This window comes from Taeniopygia guttata, chromosome 1A (genome assembly GCF_048771995.1).
Source record: "Taeniopygia guttata chromosome 1A, bTaeGut7.mat, whole genome shotgun sequence".
In the NCBI taxonomy this organism is placed as follows: Eukaryota; Metazoa; Chordata; class Aves; order Passeriformes; family Estrildidae; genus Taeniopygia; species Taeniopygia guttata.
In genome coordinates, this window is record NC_133025.1 from 30747069 (window position 1) to 30767743 (window position 20675).

Sequence of the window (20675 nt, forward strand, 5' to 3'; positions counted from 1 at the left end):
ATTTAAGCAGTACTTGATATTTTCTTTTTATAGTCTTTTATCCATGTGAACTATATTTATACTCACATGTATTTGTCATGTGTGGAAGTACCAACAATAACAACTTTTGTAGAAGCTGCTCACAAAAACAATGACTGATCTTTGTCAAGATAATTCTAAGAATATTTTATATCTTTTCTGATTTGGCAAAGTAGAACATTTAATAACCTTTTTTTTCTTCTTTATTTATTTTTCTTTACTTTTTTTCCTCTTTATTTTTGTTCTATTTCTTTATTGAAGACTACTATTTCCAATAGTCTGTGGCTCTGAAGAATTCACATTTTAAAATATCACAGCCTGGGATTAATTCATCTAACATTGGCATGCATTGGAGTATCTAAATTACCAGCACAAGTCTTTGAGGTTCTGCATATTAGTCTCAGCTAGGGAAAGACAGGTATTTCTGAGATTTCTGAGCCAACCCTTACATGGAATGAATCATCTTATGTGTACTTTCACTGCATTGATTCTACAATAAACCAAAGACAACTGTGTTCTTTCTATAGACACCTCAAGTAGATCCCTGAAGTTAAATGAGATAAATCTAGATTCAAGTCACTGCAAGAAATACCAGTGAAAATATAACTCTACATTCTTAAGAGAAAGTATCATCTTTGAAAGTCAGAACTGATGGCAGATGCACTGGGAAGACCCATATCTTTCATCATATAGTACAGAAAAGCAGATGGCATTTATTGAAATGCTGTAATAAGTTTGAGAAGCCCCAGGCAAACTGACAAAGCAGCAAACAAGATGCAAAGCTACAAGCAATAAACCAGTTCAGCTCAGAGGGAGAAAGGTGCTGCAGGGAATATACACTGACAAAAAAAAGGAGAGGGTTAAGCTTTGTCAGTGATGGGGAACAAATGAAAAAACCCAGTAGATTTTGGAATTAATGTAATGAGACAAGTAAATTTATTGCATTTTATGACAGAGTTGCAAACAAAGCCAGTGAATCTGCTGGTCAGGCATACAGAGGAAATAAATGTGGGAGGTATACAATGAATAAAGTAATTATATTAACAGAAGATCTTACTACCCTGCCATTTAATTTCTATCACAGAAATGTGAAGAAATACAAAAAACTTATGTAGGAATACTATCCTGCCAGCTCATATACTCTGAGGGGCACCAAACTTGTTCCTGGTGTTTAGGGAAGAGATTTTGGAATCACTGGGGATTGTTCATCTTCTAATTTTTCAATAGAGTTTATGAACATGTATCTGGTGCTGAAATGGTGATGAGAAATATAGAAAATTAGACAAAAATTACAATCCAATTTTGAGAAAGTCCACATCTTGAATGCTATATGGATTATTTTGATCACATCTGTGTCAAGGAAAAGTAGCAGAACCAAGAACGCAGAGAAGGAAGAAAAGGATGACTGGAGGTATGAAACTGTTTCTGTACAATAACTGAATTAGATTAGGACTTATGGGCTGGAGAACTGATAAAACAGGAGTGTTATCAAAAAGATATAAAAGATCATTAATGTCTTTCCAAGAGAGGAAGAACTGAGAAATTCTCAGTATTAAATTCAACATTATTAAATTCACATGATATGGTGATGCTCAATTGTAAAGGGCTCTTTAAAAGTGAAATGCATTAAAAATTATTAGACTGCAAGTACTTACAGTACTCCTGAAGATGACTGTAGCCCTTATCACCACCTAACACTCAAATTATCACTGAATGTGCAGGGACAAGTCCATTTTTCCTGCTCTCGTTCTGTTCCCAAGCACCTTTTTGCTGAATGCTCTCATGTGATATCAAAGAGTGGTGAGAGCTGCAGTCTGACTAAAGAGTAGTGTGGAGAGAGAGAAAGAAGCTTTCCAGTCAGACACACATAGTATGTGATGTCATAATTCAAAGCCAGTAAGGAACACAAGAATTATGGGAACTCAACTTTGCAATTTCTGTGTACATCCAAATCAAAGAAATAAAATTTAATCTTGTCCTTATTCTTGAGAAAGGCTTTCTAAGTCACTCAACAAATCTGCATGATATTAAAACTGGTGGCCTTTCCAAAGCATCTTCAAATCCACTCATATGAGCAAAGTACTGCAAAGCAGTATCTAAAAAAATTAAGGCCAATATAAACTTGAACATAGATGCCAGTGAGTATGTAAGAGCAACCAACAGTACCCAAAGAGAAAAAGTAGAAAACCTAATGAGATTTTTATCTAATAGTAAGACTGCACTGGTGTATGTCTACTAGGTACCAAGATAGTTGGCTGTAAACAACTGGTCATGTTCCTATCATTGTTTCCCCTGAGAAATTTTATTTGTATTAGAAAGACATAAAGAGGAGGTTGTGGTGTCAGTCTCTTCTGTGGTGTGAAGTGAAAGGGTGAGAGGAAATGGCCTTAAGTTGCACCAGGGAACGTTCAGATTAGGTAGCAGAAACATTTCTTTCACTTTCACAGAGTTTAGGCATTGGAATAAATTATCCAGGGAGGTGGTGGAGTCACCACCTCCGGCAATGTTCAGGAGGTGTCTGGGGGTGGATATGGTTTAGGGGTGATTATGGTGGTGCTGGGTTGATGACTGGACTAAGTGACTGAAAGTCTCTTCCAGTCTTGATGATTCGGTGATATTGTGATTCTGTGAGTACAAAAATAAGAAAGGCAGGCAAATGCTGTGAAGAGAAGATATATGAAATCTCATCATAAGACATATAAAGTAAGGTCCAGTCTTACAGCAGGTCACACACAGACTGACTATCCATGTGCAACCAAACTACCTTCACTTATTTACAAAATCTAGGCTTAATGTATTACCATCTCCATCACACACCACACCTAGTTGCAGAAAGCCTTGTTTGCCCTAAAGTCAACAATGAAATATGAATATTGTATTCTCAGTTCTGCTCTCTTTAATGATAAAACCACTAAATATGGTTGCTTGTTTTTACTACAATAATAATAGAAATTAATTGTCATTTGAAGCGCAATGATAAACACTGATTTATTTTGGACTTATGGTCTGGGGTTTCTTTCCAGTAAAACAATACCAAGCAAGCCAGGACACAATTTCTTGAAATTGTTTAAAGAATATGATTCCCACTTCTCTGTGCATGTAGTACATTCTTATCTAGTTAACTATCTAAATTAAGAACAAAATGAAATGTGGGCAGCCTTCATTTAAAAATGCTAACAACAAAACCATTTAATAACATAATATAGTTCTTCCTTTAGGTAGTGTCCTCTGGGCAAAATATCAGACAAAGCTTTCAAAGACATTGTTCTCTGAAGCTAATTGAGTTAGTTGTGAAATATGATATAATTGAAGTTTACTCTTGCCCAAAGAAATACAAATAGTAGATTATTTTTTTTAACTCTACCTCCAATGAAGAACATTATTTGAAATAGGGAGATAGAGTCAAATCACTTCAATAAAGGATGCACAGAATTATGAGACATTTTGGCACACTGCTACCTCTGAACAGTTTTTATTACCTTTCTCTTAAAACTTATCTTAAAATATATTCATCATCTGCTAGGTACAATTCACACAGGAAAACTAAATACAATTAAAAAATACAAGTAATAAATACAAATTCTGACAGTTCTGAATTATTAAGATTGTTCTGTCAAATCTAAAATTCTAATAACCTTTTCAGGAAAAGAATCAAAACAACTCAACAATTCCAACTATTTCAGGGAGGAATTATTATAATAAAGAGTAATTTTATAAAATGCTGCCATTCCAGTTAAAAAATAATCTTTCTGGATTTAGTCAAAGACCTCTTTTTGTACTTTTAGAATACCCACTTTTGCAATTCATGTCACTGCATAGTCAGCATCATTGCTGAAGAGCAAATGTTTTCACTTCCTATGAGATCAGTAAATTATTTCTTAAGATACTGATATTTCCATAAAATAAGAGCAGATACTGATCTTTAGTTTTCCATATAGCACTATAAAGGTTTCTTAATTCATATCCACTAACAAAAAAAAAAAAATTGCAGAGTGAACAACTAGAGATAGGACCCTTTAATTTATTTTAGCTTCTATATGCTGCAGGGGGGGAAGGCGCAGATTTGCCTGCAAAATAAGTGAGGCTGTTAAGTCAAAAAGCCTTCACATTTTGGCCCTTTGTGGATTACCATTCCCCTCTTTCAGGATATCCCAGAAAAGCTGATGTTAAACCGAATACAAATCTTGTGTGGTTCCTGCAGAAGACAAATTGCAGCAGGACTGTAATGGCTACAGCTCTTATGTTTGAAGGAAGGAGATAAGACACACCTGGGTACAAGAGCTCTGTTTCTGTCTTGCTTTCTGGATTCAAATCACCCATGGAGGAATAATCCTTTCTCCTCTAACAATGACTTCTCTGTAATCATACCAGTTTCAAAGCCCCAGAAATTGTCTGTCATGTGGACCATTTGAAATGCAGCTCTAAATTCTGCCTGTATGTTCTTCTCTATGTAATCTATACAATCAGAAGAAAATTTTATTTTTGAATCTCAAATTAACTGTGAAGACAGGGACTTCCAAAGAAACATGCACTATATTTACCATGTCTCCTGCATTCCCTGACGAGCAATTAAAAAAATCTTATTGCTGTTTCGTTTATAGGTGTTTTTTAAAATTAAAAGTATATTTTAAAAAGGGATTTCTTTTTTCATTTATACATTAAGAGTTTTTATTATTTTGAAAACACTCTCTACTGTTGGTTGGTCAAACTCACATCAAGATATGGTTGCAAATAATTTGGTGTTACTTGAAATAATTTGTAAATATGAAATAAGGTTACCAAAATAGTAATCAGGCATAATTCCACTTCATCTAGAGACCTTGAAATAATCAATTTGATAGAAAAAAATCCAAAAGTAGTGACATAAATTATTCACTGCAAATAATTCAGCCAGACCTAACAAATACAGTGAAGTAAAGAGGAGTTTGCATATTGCACAAAGGGATCATTTAATATCCTTTATCAGTTTGTTCACCTCTCCTGCCCTTCTTCATCTTCTTTGCAATTCCAATAAGGCTGCAACATCACTACCACACAAAAAGCATTCGTGATTCTATTTAAAAGATGCCAACCCTGTTGATTGTCTGCCTACGCCATTGTCAGTATAGAAACATGCTTTGTTTCATATTCTGAAAGGGATATGGGAATTATTTTGGCAATTTAGTGCTTTTTCCCAAGTCCGTATTTCTAAACAAGACCAAAGTATTACTGAGGGCACATGAGTATCATAATAATTTTCATTTTTTGAATATGCAGATTATTAATTTGGACTTCTATGATGATGTCCAATTTTGAGTCATCATTACAAATTACTACTGAGCAGTAAAAAAAAACCAAAACCCAATCAACCAAATTACCAAAGCAAAACAATACCTAAACTTGCTTGGTTTGAAGCATAATGTTTCATTCATTCCTCACTCCTAGGGTGACACTGAGATACACACGTTTTTTACCTCCATTGCATTTCTTTGGTTTCATTTATATGCAGACAACACCTCTGTGCCGTGGCCATGCCTTACATCGGGTTCCAGTGCTTCAGTCCAATCCTTCCCTGCTCACATCCATTCTGGCAAGATAGGCTGGGTGTCTGCAAGATTTCTGGCTAAAATTTGACTTCTGAGAAAAGGGAGTACTCGGAATTGCAGCTGAGTCCCTATTGCTAATCCTGCCCCAGCCTGTTCTGTTCACTTACAGGTATGATTGGTGTGATTTCCATCACTGAATACCTTAATATTTTATGTATTATCTTGAGGGGAAGGTCCTTATTTTTTCAGAAAGTAAACTCAAATCCTTTCAGCTGATTATCATTTGTGAAAATAAGCAGGTGATAGATTAGCTGTATGCTCTTGTTTCTGTTTTACCACCCTGAAAAAAGCAGTTAAGTCTCTGTTTTGTCAACAGAAACACAATTTGTCAAGGGTTATATAACCCAGATCTCATAATTTCCAGTGCTGGGCTAAAATCTGTTTCTTACCTTTCCAGATGATTAATGTCTTCAGTTTGCTGTACTTGGTCTCTTTAGCACATGAGAAGAAGGAACATTGCACAAAAGTGGTTATTTCTGGCTTTTTCGCAGTCCAATAAATCCTGGAAGTTATTAAAGATCGGGTAGAATTACACAGAATGATATCTGAAAAGTTTCTGAGATGTTCAAGTGATTGAACCATATTATCAGGTTACGAAAATGCTCTCACAAAGCATACAGTAGGTCACCATCTCATGAAGAACTTGGTGTAATCTTTATTTATAAAAAAATGAGACAACATCAAAATATTTCCAGAATGGACTGAATCTGAGAAAATTTCTTGGAATATCTGTATCTGTGCTCATAATTCAACAAAGATCTTCTTGGGTCTATCTTCCAGTTATAGTGCATACTAAATGAGGATTTCAAAAATGAAATGAAAATTCCTCCCAGTGACATATTCTTACTCTTTTGGAAACTTAGGTGTTATCTGAAAATGTTACATATCTACTGCACCCAGTTTTCATTTTCAGCATGATGCTATATGAATATCCCTTTGGTCGTTTGGGGTCAGCTGTCCCAGCAATGGCCCCTCCCAGCTTCTTGTGCTCCCCAGTCTACTCACTGGCAGGGCAGCATGAGATCCTGAAAAGTCCTCCAATTTAGTGTAAAAACCGCTCAGTAACAACCAAAGCGTTGGAGTGTTATCAATATAATTCTCACCATAAATCCTAAACATGCAGCTGCTGGGAAAAAAACTAACTATACCCAGCTGAAGCCAGGCCACCATGAGCACAAGAACATTTATCTTTGTCTTCACACCTATGTGAAAACACATAGATTAAATGTCCAGGCTCTGCAATGCAATGGCTTGTAAGTGAATCTGCAACGCCACAGTAGCTGAGGAAGGCTTCCATCAAGCTCAAGGTCCACATGGCATCCTTTTGCCTGGGTGTCAGCCAGCTCTACAACCATGTAATTCTGAGTTTGCTTCTTGCTTCTCTGGTTTTCTCTGGTGCACAAATGAAGATATTCATTCAGGTAGGTAAAAAGTAAATGGCCAACAATAAAAGTCTGCTTTTCCAAATGTATCTTTTAAAATCAGATTGCACAGAGTATTTTGATATTTTTCTGATAAATAATATTTATTGTAATATTTTCTCACAAATAGTAGGAGTTTCTATTTTCTCTGTAGTCAAGTATACATTTATATCTCTGAGCTCACATTAAATGACTTAATTTATATTCAAGATCAACATGAAAATAACTATCTGAGTGTTAACTGTCACCTTGTTTAGAACCATTTTTCAGTTCTGTACTAACAAGTAATCTGTATTTCCTATAACTGCTTAATATAGAATTCACAGCAAGACCTTGAGGTTAATCTAGTTCAACTGCTTGCCAAGAGAAGAAGCAACTGTTTTCAAATCACTCTAGAAAGAACCTTCCATAACCTATTCTTAGAAAAAAATATGAGAAAACCCTCCACAGATATGTGCTCTCCATGGATATTTACTATGCACCTCCCAAAGCACCCTATTCCAGTTTTTAATTGTCATCATAGCATAGACTTCTTTTCCTAATATCCAACACAAATCTAACCCATAATGACTTCTGATTATTAATTTTCTTTTTGAAACAACCTTTTTCATTCTGAAGACTTCACCTCTTAGTGTTCTATGGCTTGAACAAACATTGTGCATTTTGTTACTGCTTCAGTTTTGCAAGAGACATGAGGTCATACACACAACATGCAGAAGGCTGAATCTTGCAGACTTTGAGCATCTCTATTTTTTGTTTTCTTTTCCTTGCAAGCATTTTGGAAATTGTCTTCTGTCTATTACTCAGCAGTAAATGCATGGTAAAAAAAGTCTGTCACACTGCTGTGTTGTTCAATGATTAAATGTTACTTTTATGTATTTCTGTCTTTCAGATACTTTACTGAAAGGAACAATATTACTGTATATCAATATTCATCATTCCATCTGGAAATTCAGACACTAAAAATAAATCAAAATTAGGTTAGACAACTGATGCAGCATTTTTAATGTTCTAAACTAGATTTTGATATTATTTTTCATTGATTTTTTCCTACTTCATGTACATCAATGCAAAATATATCAGCCACTACAAAAACCTGCTTCTTTGGACTTTTAAGTGAGCACCTGCTTTCAGGTGAATCTTTACAATCAAAGAATAAATGGAAATAAATGCATAAGGAAGCAGTAGGTATTATAAGTGTCTCATGGGAAAAAATATATTATGCTTTAACTCAGGAATCTTTTAAAATTAATTTATATTTTAAAAAAAAATTTTCCTTTTTCTCTACGTGTAGTCTTTAATCCCAGTTCTTTCATCTTACTTTCCTGCTGCTAGTAGATATTCTCCAGCTGCAATAATGGTTGCATTTAACCTACCAAGCAATGCATGATCTTATCTTAATGAAAAACAACAACTACCCGTCTTCAAAAAAGCAACTAAATGCATATGCAGAGGGTGTAATGCATAGCTCCTTTTTTGAGATTTGGGGTTTTTTTTACTATTTGACATTTTTTTTATCTAAAAATGATGTATTTTTTCAACTCCTTCATCTAGTCTTTGGTCCACAGTGATGGACAGATGCAACAGTGACTAAATCCCTCATAGAAGCATTTAAGATGAGTGGATTGCATCACTCATTAGTTTAATATCTTTGTCTTCATCAGATATAAAGATACCACCAAATTTCTGCTCTTCAATGTCTTTGTTCCTCTATTGCCTTTTTTTCCCAGCTCTGAGATTTACCCTACCATATTCAAAAGAGGTGCCTCCACCAATGATTGAAGCAGACTGGTATATTCCTTAAATGCATTTAATTTTTGTGGATATTTTTATTGTAATATAACTTCTATTATGACTTCTAGAACTTCTTGCATCTTTCACTTCTGTTCTTGAAACTTAGTATGTAACTCCAGAATCATAGAAATTTCCACGTAATTTCCTACTGACTCTCTCTTACCTTTGCATTTTTCAGGGAGGTCTTGATTCTTACAGTCAAATTTCCAAGGAAATATTCTCCCACCGTTCTCTGCTATTTTTTGTTATTTGGGTCTAAAACTTTTGATTCAACAAAGACATCTGACACCATGCTGTTGCTGCCTTATTTCAATGATACACAAATGTAAACTCCAGTTTCAAATTAATTAGTTGTGCAATGAAAATGGAAGATTCTGCTTCATGAATAAACACTGCAGATCCCCTTTATACTCTTGAAAGTATTTAATCTCCTTAGACTAAGCTCTGTAACATTAAATGCTCAATAAGGTAAATGAAAATTTTTTGATGCTGGTTGATATTTTCTATGTAACTCATAATTCAATCATGTTCCTGTTCAGACTATAACACAAAATGAAAATGTGTGGGCCAGAATAACCAGCTGCTAAGAAGGCAGAGGACATAAATAAGAAAGGAAAGTAAGTAAACAAAATATTTATTTCTAGTGCACAAAAACTTAGATAATTGTGCTGTTACTGTGAGATAAACTTTTGACTGAGTCTGAATGTGAAGGTTAGTGTCCAAGGAAGCTTCAAGGCCTACCACAGCCCAAACCCTCAGTACTTTCCATCATGCACTTCTGAAGAAAAATGATTATTTCTTCTGCAGTGACACAGCCTATGGGTTCCCCTTGAGCAGCTCAAGGGCTTTTTTTTAATTTACTGTTTGCCTTGTTTGTTCCTATTCCTTTTCCATCCTGAAAAAGTTGCAACTCCACCAAGAAATTTGAAGCACAGTATGTTCCTTAACAGTGTCTCAGATTCTTTACTACAATTTAAAGAACATGTCAATGATGCAAACAAATTATATCAAACTGAGTGTGTTTTCTAAGTGTTCAGAAAAGTTAATGGGTATAGACGTTCAGCAGCTGAAGGTGAGGAGTTGGAGGTTGATTGTCTGAAGGATCTCAATTATGGTGACTTTGCTTTTGCAAGGGAAAGATCCAGACTTTCCAAGATAGGATCTGCAAAGCTAAACCTGCTGCTTGACTTATCTTCCTCAGTCTTATCTAGCACTTGAAAAAGACTAGACAGAAGTTTTTGTAGGCTAAGTGAGAAAATTAACTTAGTTCTTGCACTCACAAGTGAATTCAATTGCAGACCACTAAAAATTAATATGTTCATATTAAATATGCAGTTATGGGGCTTTTGGGTAGAAGCATCTCTTCTGAATTCTAACTGAGCATAGGTGGGACTAGAAAGTGAGCCACCAAGCACTGAGAAATCCTGGACATGGCACAATCATAGTTCAGAGATCAAGAAGCTTTCACAGTTAAACAATGAGACACATTGGATCTTTGACTTTAGCACAGGTTGTTCTTGTCATTTTATCCTCCATAAAGCACCTCAGATTTATGATAGTTGATTTGGATGATAGTTTTGGTCATGGATGTTCACTGATAGACAGGATATTCCATTAAGGCTTTACAAGGTGTAGCCTTGTTTCAAGATGGCTTATTTCAATTGTGGTATCAGCCTCAGTGATTCTACTCCTGAAATGAACACAAAAATTCTCTAAAACTGAAACATTCACATACAACACAACTCCCAAGACTAATCACTTCCACTCTTATAGGAGTTAGTTCTCACAAAAACATCACCTGTGGAAGTGACTTTCCATGATCTTTCTGAATATCCCAGTAAGACAACTTGATGCTTTCTCAGCATTAAGCTAAAATTTTTGTTGGCTGCAGCTGAACATTTTCCAATTCTTTCCATAACTAAATAAAATTACTATTGCACTTGCAGCAGTTTTTGCCTCAGGAAGATCTCTGAAGTACCACAGAGATGGCAGCTGCCTCATAAAGCTAACTGGTAAGGTTTTAAGCAAGGGAATGATTATTCTGTTTTCAAAAGTTATGTTTGTTAATGACTCTTGCTAACAATATTCTTTAAGTAAGGTACTTAAAGACTGTTGATAAATTGTATGGACCAGACTAAAAATAATTACTATTTTTATTAAACAAACTAGCAGCAGTAAACCTACAGAGACCATCTAAACAATATCTGGCAGAGACTCATTCCTAAACTCACTTTTGTTTGCCAGCAATCACTTTGGCTTCTTTGGCAGTTTTCACTGTAGCCTCAAGTGTACACTGAACTTTGAAAAGAACAAAATGCTAGATAAAGTTAGGAAGATTGTCCAGGACTCCTTGGGTTCTGTGAAACAGTTTTCATGCAGTAGTCTGAAACTTGGCTTCTGTCTGACAATAGTTTTGAGTCATATCAGGAGGGACAACACAAATTACCCCATCTCACCCCAGCAAGCCCAGGGTGACTTTGTGACTGTTATTACAATTTTAATCTCCAGATCAGATGCTCAAAACCTACAGAAAAACTGTAATATATATATATATATATATATATGTATGTATATATGTATGTATGTACATGTATGTATATATATGTGTGTGTATATATATATATATGTAACCTAGAATAACAGATTAGGAAATTAAAGTGTAGTCAGGTAGAGCTGAAGGAATTGAAAGGGAATCTTTGCTGTTGCACTCTTTCTTGGCAAATAATTGCATAAAATAATAATGAAAAATGCATGAGGTGCATCAAGGAGTTTCTCACCACCCACTGCACTAGTTCATTTAAAATGCTTCCCCTTACTTGGGAAGAGCTGAAATTGCAGCCATGGTTATTAATAGCTCCAAAGGGGATCTGAAGTAATTTGTCACTGGCAGGTGTTTGAAGTCCATAGCAAGTTTTTTTCCTCCTTCTATGCTTTGAGTAAATGAGTTGAAATGCATGTGACATCCTCCATTTCAAGAAATGAAGAACTGCCACTCATCTACCTCTAAGGGCAGAAGACAGAAGATAATTAGGCACAATAAAGCAGTATGGGATGCAAAGATCACTGGAAAAGTCTTCTAAAAGCACAGCAGAAAAATGTATAGTGCCACTTTTGAAAGCACCTGCTCAGTGAATCACACAGCATCTGGGCTCTCAGTGGTGTAATATATTTTTGGTTTTATTTGTTTTTAATACAACCCCTCATGTTATAACATTGCCATATCCATATTAAGTAGTTTTGTGTCAAAATAAGGTTAACTGGTAATTCATGAGTAAAGTAGAGACCATATTTAGTAGTTGGGTGTAAATCAGAACATAGGAGGATAGATGGATAAGAATTATAATGGTAATTGATATGAAGAGACAAACCAAACAGCAGAACTAGGAAGTCTGTCATCTTCTGCTAAGTTTTATGACCAGATTCCATGTATTTTCCTGCTGTGTTATCCATAAGCAGTAACATTCATAATCATTATGTGCTATTAAACCACTCTTAGTATTAGAGTGAATGATTTTCTTCTGTAACATTTTCCTATTAAAAATGAGCTACAAAATGCTATGAACCAAATACAACACAGTTCCTGCAACACATATGCCACCTTCCAAGCCATGCAAAGATTTAGCTGTGTAAGGCTGGTTGCTGTGGACTGAATAAAGTTAAGTTTCCCAGGACTTAGTTCATGAGTATATGAGAGATGACTCTCTATTTATTACTTTAAAACATTTTTTGCCTTGTAATGAGAGGCTTTTCACTATTCAGAATCATTTTATGAAACAGTGATGCTTTGTTTCATTGAAAGATTTTTTTATTGCTCATTCAGAGCTATCAAGTATCAACATAGTACATATTAATTGGTACACATGAAACAACTTGCATTGTATTTTATGTCTGCAATTTTATAAAGTAACATCCCTGATTCACTGCAATAAAATGAAGTATAATTCTGGGTCAAGAATTCAGAGTTTATGAAAGCTCTACTTCAATCTATAGATATTTCATCTGCCTTTAAAGCTTCTTGGGTCACAGTATTGTTATTCATTTCTATTAGTCAGCATCTTACCCAACAGACACTACATTTGAGGTATAACAGAACTCTGGTAGTGGGTTTGAGTCATTATAACAACTCTATACCTGATTGCATGAATGTTATTTCTAATTTTCTTGTTATTGGTGCTGCATTATTGCTTTATTTTGTATTGCTCTTACAGATTAGTCTTGTTTAAAATTTGCATTTATTACTTTAAAGTACCAATTTACTTAATGAGAGCAAGAGAGTGCACAAAACACTAAGGAAGAAATTAAGAAACGTACATTAATTACTAACACATGTTAGCAGTGACAGATAGATTTTTTTCGGTGAGGCTTAGGTCAGTGAACCTGAGAAGAAGGAACCCTGTGACCATACAATGCACGATTGTCATTGCTGGAAATTTAGAATAAGGCAATCAGTTGAAGGCACTGGGTCTGTATATAAGCAGGGATCCCTACCACAGAGATGCATCTATAGAACTTTATAGATGAGAAGTCTAAGTTAATTAATATAGTTAAGTACTGCAGCTGCATTTTTCTATTTTTCATTTAGTATTGGCAGACAAACCAAACAAAATAAATCTTCATACTACATCATGTCAAACATTTAGATAGTAAATCGTGATGTCAATGTTTCTACTTCCCTGATGCATTCTTTCCTAAAAGGAAATGAAAGGGGAAAAGTTCTGATACTTTCAAAACTTTCCATTTTCACATTTTCACTATAAAAAATTAAAATTTTTACTTTTTTATTTTATTTTAAATTTATTTTAATTATTTTATTTTAAAAATATTTATTTTTATTTTAAAATTATAAAAATTTTATTTGTTTCACTACTTCAGTGGATCCAAAATATTTAAAAATATTTTTTACAAAAATATTTTAGATTTTATATTTTCTACACGTACCATGCACACACATACTCGCATGCATCATTATGTCTCCCACAAAATGAGAATGACTTTCTGAAATGCAGCTTTTTGTTCCTGTTTTGTCTATATACCATATGACAGATGCACATAATATTTAATATATGCCAGAATGGTTCTGTCACAAGATGGAATATTAGAGGCTCAAGCCTGCTCTGATTGCAGCTAATAGAATCAGACTGTGTTCTAGTATAGTCATGACAAGGTTACAGTAAAAAAAAGGATATATTAATTTAAATATTTTTTCCTAAAGTTATGTGATTGTGACATGGAACTACTGTACTTTCAGTTAGGTTTTATTTGTAAGGGATCTCAGACAGGATTCTCTGTCGAGAGTCTCTGCTTGAGCATACTTGAGTGCTACTAAGCAGGTGTTCATAATTCAGAATATATCTGCTGCTAGACAGGCCAGAGTGTCCCTTGCAATGAAAAGAAAGCTACAGCCCAAGCCTAGTCACAGGCTTTCCCACTTGCTGACAGGAGAGGCAACTCAACACTCCATGAATTTAATTCCTACTAAGATTTAAGGGAAGTGTCACATTTTCCTTTGTGAGTATACTCAGTTCCCATTAGCCAAGTCATTTGAAATTGGCATTATTCATTTTTAAAGAGCTATTCATCATCTGCAGCCAGGATTATTTGGTTGGTTTCAAACTTCACAGTGTATCTCTTCTTTCAGACTTCCTTTTGCTTGAGATCACTATGGTATGCACACTTCTGCTGTCCTGTTTCTAATGACTACCCATTGAAAAGGAAAGTTAAACCTTCTGGTGTGCTGAACTGAAGTGCTTTTAACATCTTTGCATTTTGGATTAAACAGTCCTAATTCTGCTATCAGAAGCTTTAATCTGCTCTCTTCCCAGGTTTTTGCTGAATTGTGAGGTGATTTACATTTTTATTTCTCATGTTCATACCTGAGAATGGAATGTATGAATATCTCTTTGTTTAGTCCAGTGCTTTTTGCTTTGCCATCACATCCGTGATGACTGTGTCATGTGGAAAGAGGAGGCTTCCTCAACTCTTAGTATGGGGAGTTTTACTCAGCTCCTAGTGTTTAATTTGTCTGTAAGTGTCCCAGGAAAGTCAAGACCCTTGTGCCCAGCTAGACTGTCAGCATCCTGTTAGGGGCTCTTTCACTAAGAAGTCCTGCTGGATAGGAGGGTGGTTCCACTGACTCAGGGAAACACAGCACCAGAGTAAGGGAGACCCCTCAGCTGGTCCTCCTCTGTATTAATGTGTTACCTGCTAGTGACTGCCGGTGTCTGCAAAGGACTCATACTAGCAAGTTAAGAATAAAACTCCTAATAATATAAATTCATGACAGATTAAGGTTCAAAGGTTGTGTTCAAAGGATAGTGTCTGACTGCAAAAATATACTTGAAGGAATACACAAAAAAGCTGTAATCCTCAGGAATATATTCTGAGTGCATAGAGTATGATTGTTACTCAATAGCTGACCCTACGGGGGAGAAGACAGGCTCAGCCCTTTGACTGATCCCAGCAATCACTTCCCCAACTTTTGACCATTCTTGGTTTATTTTATGCTCTTTTTTTGTGTTCAGGTGGAGCTTGAGCGACTCTAGTTTTTGTTACTGTTGTGTGTAAAATTCTCTCACTTCACTTTTAAAGTCAAAAGGAATGTAGAGCGCATGTCCAGTGAGGGGTGGTCGTACCTTGGAGGTGGGTAACTTTGGGATGAAAGTATGCATTCATATTATTATTATTAGGTTTAATGAAGCAAGTTCATCTAACTAAGAGGGATTTTGCCACAGTTGCCTGCTCAGCAGTAGGACATATTCCTTTGTCTTCCTGGTATATGGTTTATCAGCTGCAAAGTTCCGAGTTCCCTTCCCTTCAAGGATTTCCACAGACCCTGTCTGCAGGGTCTCCCCACTGCTTCACCCTCCATGCCATCCCCCTTGGCAGGTGTGTGTGTGTGTGTGTGTGGAGCGCCATCATGGATTCAAGTCATGGTTTCAAGTCATGGCAACAGCATTCCATCCAGGGGGTAGCAACTGTGATTTACCCAATAATTCCTGTACTGTTATAACTCCTGTTAAAATGCTAATATAACTCTTCAATCTTCTCTAATTGTATCCCCAATTACCTGTCTACAGGGTGCACAGTCATTTTGCCACAGACTGAGATAAGGACTCTGATTCTCCTCTAGTTCCATGGGCAGGTACACCTTCCAGTAGTCCAGGTTGCTCAAAATGCCACCCAACATGGCCTTCAACCCTTCCAGGGATTGAGCATCCACAACATTTCTGAGCAAACTGTTCCACGTGTCAGCTTCCTTTAGGTATTGGAAGATGCTTTAAATTCCCCCTCTTCTTCTCCAGGTTGATCAACCCAAACTCTCTCAGCCTGTCTTCATTGAGAGGTGCCCCAGACCTCTGATCATCTTTGTGGCTCTACTCTGGTTTAATTCCCACAAATCCATGTCCTTCATATGATGGAGTGTAGCTATAGGACACGTGAAAGCACAATGCGAGCCACCTGCTATTTGCAAGGTAAAGAAGAAGGTTTGTTTTCTGTCTCCAACTTTTATACTTTTCCAAAGGTGACAGTGGATTGGAGAGTGAATGGGCCACCTCTCCAAAGACATTGGACAAACCACTAGTACATCAAGTTTCTCCACCCCCATGAAGGAATGCAAAACAATATATTGTTTATAGAAATCGTGTGGGAAAGTTTTCTAACAGAATGTAAACTCAGAAGGTTTTAGAAAATCTTACGAATCAGGGTGACAATGGAGAATGTGTTTTCTCTCCTTTATGTGAGGTATGTAGCAGACAATCTGGATTTGCTGCAGCATGACCATCATGTGGTAGATAGGGACAGGAGGAGCGGAAGACCAACACGGGATGTGACGGAAAGATAGACCCATCCCCCTCCCTCTCTCTGCCTCTCTTCCCCACTTATCTATTAACTCCAGAAGCCTCAGAAGAATGCAACCACACCTGCCCTAGTACATTTCCACTACCCACTAACCCCTGAAACCCCCAACCCCCCTCTGACGTAGCAAAGACCCCTAAAAGCTATTTAAACCCACGAGATAGGATAATAAACACTTTTCAACCGTCTGCCATATTGGTGTCTGCATCTGTTGATTAGCCCGAGCAGCTTGGGCGAGACCAGGCTGCCGTGCTGCCATCTGAACCAGGTCCCTGGTTGTCTTTTATAAAGGCAACACCATCATTGTCTTCTGAAATTAAGGAGATGAAAAACAAAAAAGGAAGTTTTGCAGACTTTACCTCAGATCAGTCTTCCAAATATACACAGATAAATAAAAAATAAGAAAGAATTTTCATTTCTAAAACAGTCCTTTTATAACAATATAATGCATAAAGGGAAGAGGAGGCTCAAGAGGAATAGAAATAAGATCTCTGGGAGACAAAGCCTCAAAAAACCACAGTGTTTGGCTGCTGTTCTTGCCCACTGACCTACCCTTTATAGTGTCCTTGTTCCTCCCTAAGCAGGCAGTTAAGTGCCTTCAGAATAAGGTTAAATGTGAGAGGTTAGTCTGTAAGAGTTTATAGGCTCCCAATTCAAAGCAACTTAAGTATATTTAGCAGTCTGAAAATATTTCTTTTATATCTGTGAATATCTTAAGAAAACATGAACCTTTGCACATAATTTCTTAAATTTAAATTTACCACTTAAATAGTACTCTATCATGTTTATCAATAGAAAGTATTGTTTGAAAAATTCTACAAATTAGTAATAAATTAATTCAATTCATTATTCTTATTTCAATGAGACATTCCTTCAATGAGACATTTAGGCTCCAAATCAAACTAAAAATTCAGAGTAGAAACAATAGTACAACAATTATAGAAAGAGTCAATCTAATCTAATTCAATCCAAACTCTAGGAAAATAACCCAATGAATATGGATTTTAAATGGATATTTGGATTTTTTTTAAGGAGTAACTTATCAACTCAGAAAAAACCCTTGATTTTTTTTCTTCTTATCAAATTTTTCCATCAGTGCAGTTACGACATAACTTGCTGTTGCTCAGCATCTTTTTACTTTAAGAGAATATACATGGGTTTTTTTTAAGCTCAGATCAAATGAAAAGATTGAAAATTTGACTAGATTATAATGACTTAAATATTTTATTATTTGGACAGAGGAAATATAGGTGTCCTCTGAGATGCTTTAAAAGATGCAAAAGAGTATTAATGTGCCAGGATGAGATTTCAGAAGTTTGGATTAGTGTATTGATGCTTGCACCACCTTTTGGCACCTTCCTTTGAATGAGGAAAATCTTGCACCATATGGTGGGATTATTGAAGAATGTCTAAAGGAACTATTTCTGCTTCCCAGATTGATCTTGCTGATTATGATGGGACATCATTGCCCATTCAGATGTAACAAGGGAGAAAGACAAAAGCCTGGGGAGGAGGCTTTTCCATTTCTGTCCATAAATACATTTGCCTACTAACTAAAATTTCAATAAAAATGAAAACTGATAAAATAATGCATGAAGATTAATCTTTTTTATCTGCTTTCTTTCTATCTCTTTTAACGAATGTGTTGTCATTATTATTCTGCTTAACACTGCCAATTCGCAGTTCCCCCAGTATAGGAAATCAGAAGATTTTAGAAGGTTGTTCCTGGATTGAAACATTTGCTGCTTCATCTACTTACTCATCCTCTTCCATTGTAAATTATCTCCCTCCACACACACACACTCTCACAAACCCTCTCTTAAGTTTGATAGTGTTGTCATTAGCAGGGAAAACTGAATAATTACCATCCTTTATTAAATTATGCTGCATTAATTAGTTGACTGGGTAGTTCAGGGATTGCGTCTGCTCATATCAGAATGGTGATTTTCAGTTCAAAATAGCATCTGTTCCACACCTTTGGAGCAGCAACAACAAAATTAATAGTGTATGGATTATATCACAAAAAGAGAGGTGCTGCATTCATCTGTCTCCCTGCCATTTGTATGTCAGACATAAAGAGCAGACATCACCTGCCACAATTTCTGCAGGACCACCGAGGCTGAAATAAATTTTTCAATTGAGTTTGGTAGCAAATGGAACATTTCTCATACATTTTAAGGTCAGGGAAGATTAATTTAGTTTCTAAAGATGGTTTGTTCCACTTTTTGTGATGTCCAAGCTTATTTTGCTTGTTCTAATAGAGCAAAAGATAGCTTTGACTGATCCTAGTATCAATTTGCAATCCATCCAGAGCACTTTTATTTCTACTAGAAATAAATTGATGTATATTCCTTCTTGTCCTAAGAAGCATAGAATTCTTTTATATGAAAAATACCACCATAGGCTTTCTTGTGGTCTTGTAATTTCTAGGTCTGAATCTACAATTGGACATAGCTGTTTCAAATGCGGCAAAGATCTGGAAGTGAATCCTTTTGCTTTGGTTTCACAGTTTCAATAATTACCCAATAAATCAGTAGGTATTTTATTGTTTTAAAGTAGGTGAGAAAGCACTTGATGCATTAAAAACAGAAGGATTTTTTTTCTTCTAAAATTCCAACATGGGAAAAAGCATTTAAGTCTCAAAAGGGATTCTTAAAACCAGATTTTATTTAAATAAAAAAGGAAAACTGAAGTACTTTCAGCAATATCATATCTATTTCAGGTAAAGGAACTGAATCTCGTTGCCTGTTACTACATGATTTGCTGTTCACAAAAACTGTAATGTATACAGTATAACTATGCATAGATATGGCACTATATATATATATTTTTTTTTTTTTTATATATATATATATATATATATAAACACAGGCTGACTAGTAGAACGTACTAATATATGTTTATTGCAGAATAATAAAATGCAAATTAATAAGGAAGAGAGTTAAGAAACCAGAAGCAGAATGTACATGTTCCCCACAGTTGGCTTAAAGAACATGGTACCTTCCTCTCAGACACCCAACTTTCCAGGAAGGGCTCCTGCCCTTCAGAGACTGAGGTGACAAGACAATCTGGTTACCTAAGGAAAACATATGTAAGTTTTCCTGATTTATTCTGACTCCTTTAAAAAGATAGTCTATGACCTTGTAGCTGCTCAAAATCAGTTTCTAGGAGGATCTTATTAAAATAATTGCAAAGGACTCTCACTTCAGATTCTGGTTTTCTAATGCCAGCAGCAGGATGCACAGTGTACAAAATATTGAATACAGTTTCCACTCTAAACAGCTGAGCAAGGAAATGGCTCTAGCAACTAAGAAGGTAAAACACGTTTTACTGTGCTTTGAAAGGTTTGTTTTGGTAAACAATTGAAAATTAACTAATAATTTCTTTTCTATAGATTTTTAATATTTTAGATCAACAAGCTGTTTTGATGTTTTCTTAGCCTCCTCCTTTCCCATTCTCTGCCTCTAAAGAGAAATTTTAAATATAGACTACAGCTTATAAGTCGTGTTAGTCCAGTTTGAGCTTGTTTCTTTCAGGGTTTCTTTCACAGAAACAAAAGCTCTAAGGAAACCTCCCAGTACTTCAGCTTCAAGGCACACACAAGTCCTCGTTATTGTTGGAGGCCTCATCACCTCTCACACAACCCCTATTAAGGAATTTGAATGCTGCCTCTGGCTCTTCCTTTTACAAGCTAGTCAGATTTTCGTTTAGCCAGGAAAAATAAGAAGAGTGAGAAATATGCAGAAATTCTGTAAGTTGTTTGCATTCCCCTGGAATATTTCTTTAGCTGAAGGGGATCGAATCAATGAAATATAATGAAACCATATGCTCATTATTTCAAAATAGAGCAGCTGCTTCAGGGAGTATTGAAAAGATTTATTAATTCTACTGGCATTGCTCATTAAATCTAGGTATCTACATACCTGTCTTCCTCAACAAAACTCCTCAATAGAAAAATCACCCCTGTGGAGTTCAAACTGATGTTCATCTTGGCATTCTT

The 20675-nt window shown here is 35.7% G+C and overlaps 1 long non-coding RNA gene across 1 annotated transcript in view; it reads right to left on the minus strand.

Annotated features, from left to right (window-relative positions):
- Positions 1-278: 278 nt before the first annotated feature.
- LOC115491199 (uncharacterized) overlaps positions 279-20675 on the minus strand; it is a 79707-nt gene continuing 59310 nt past the window's right edge. The window contains exon 4 of the long non-coding RNA XR_012053104.1: positions 279-6105. This is a non-coding gene — a long non-coding RNA (uncharacterized lncRNA). The remainder of the gene's footprint in view (positions 6106-20675) is intronic.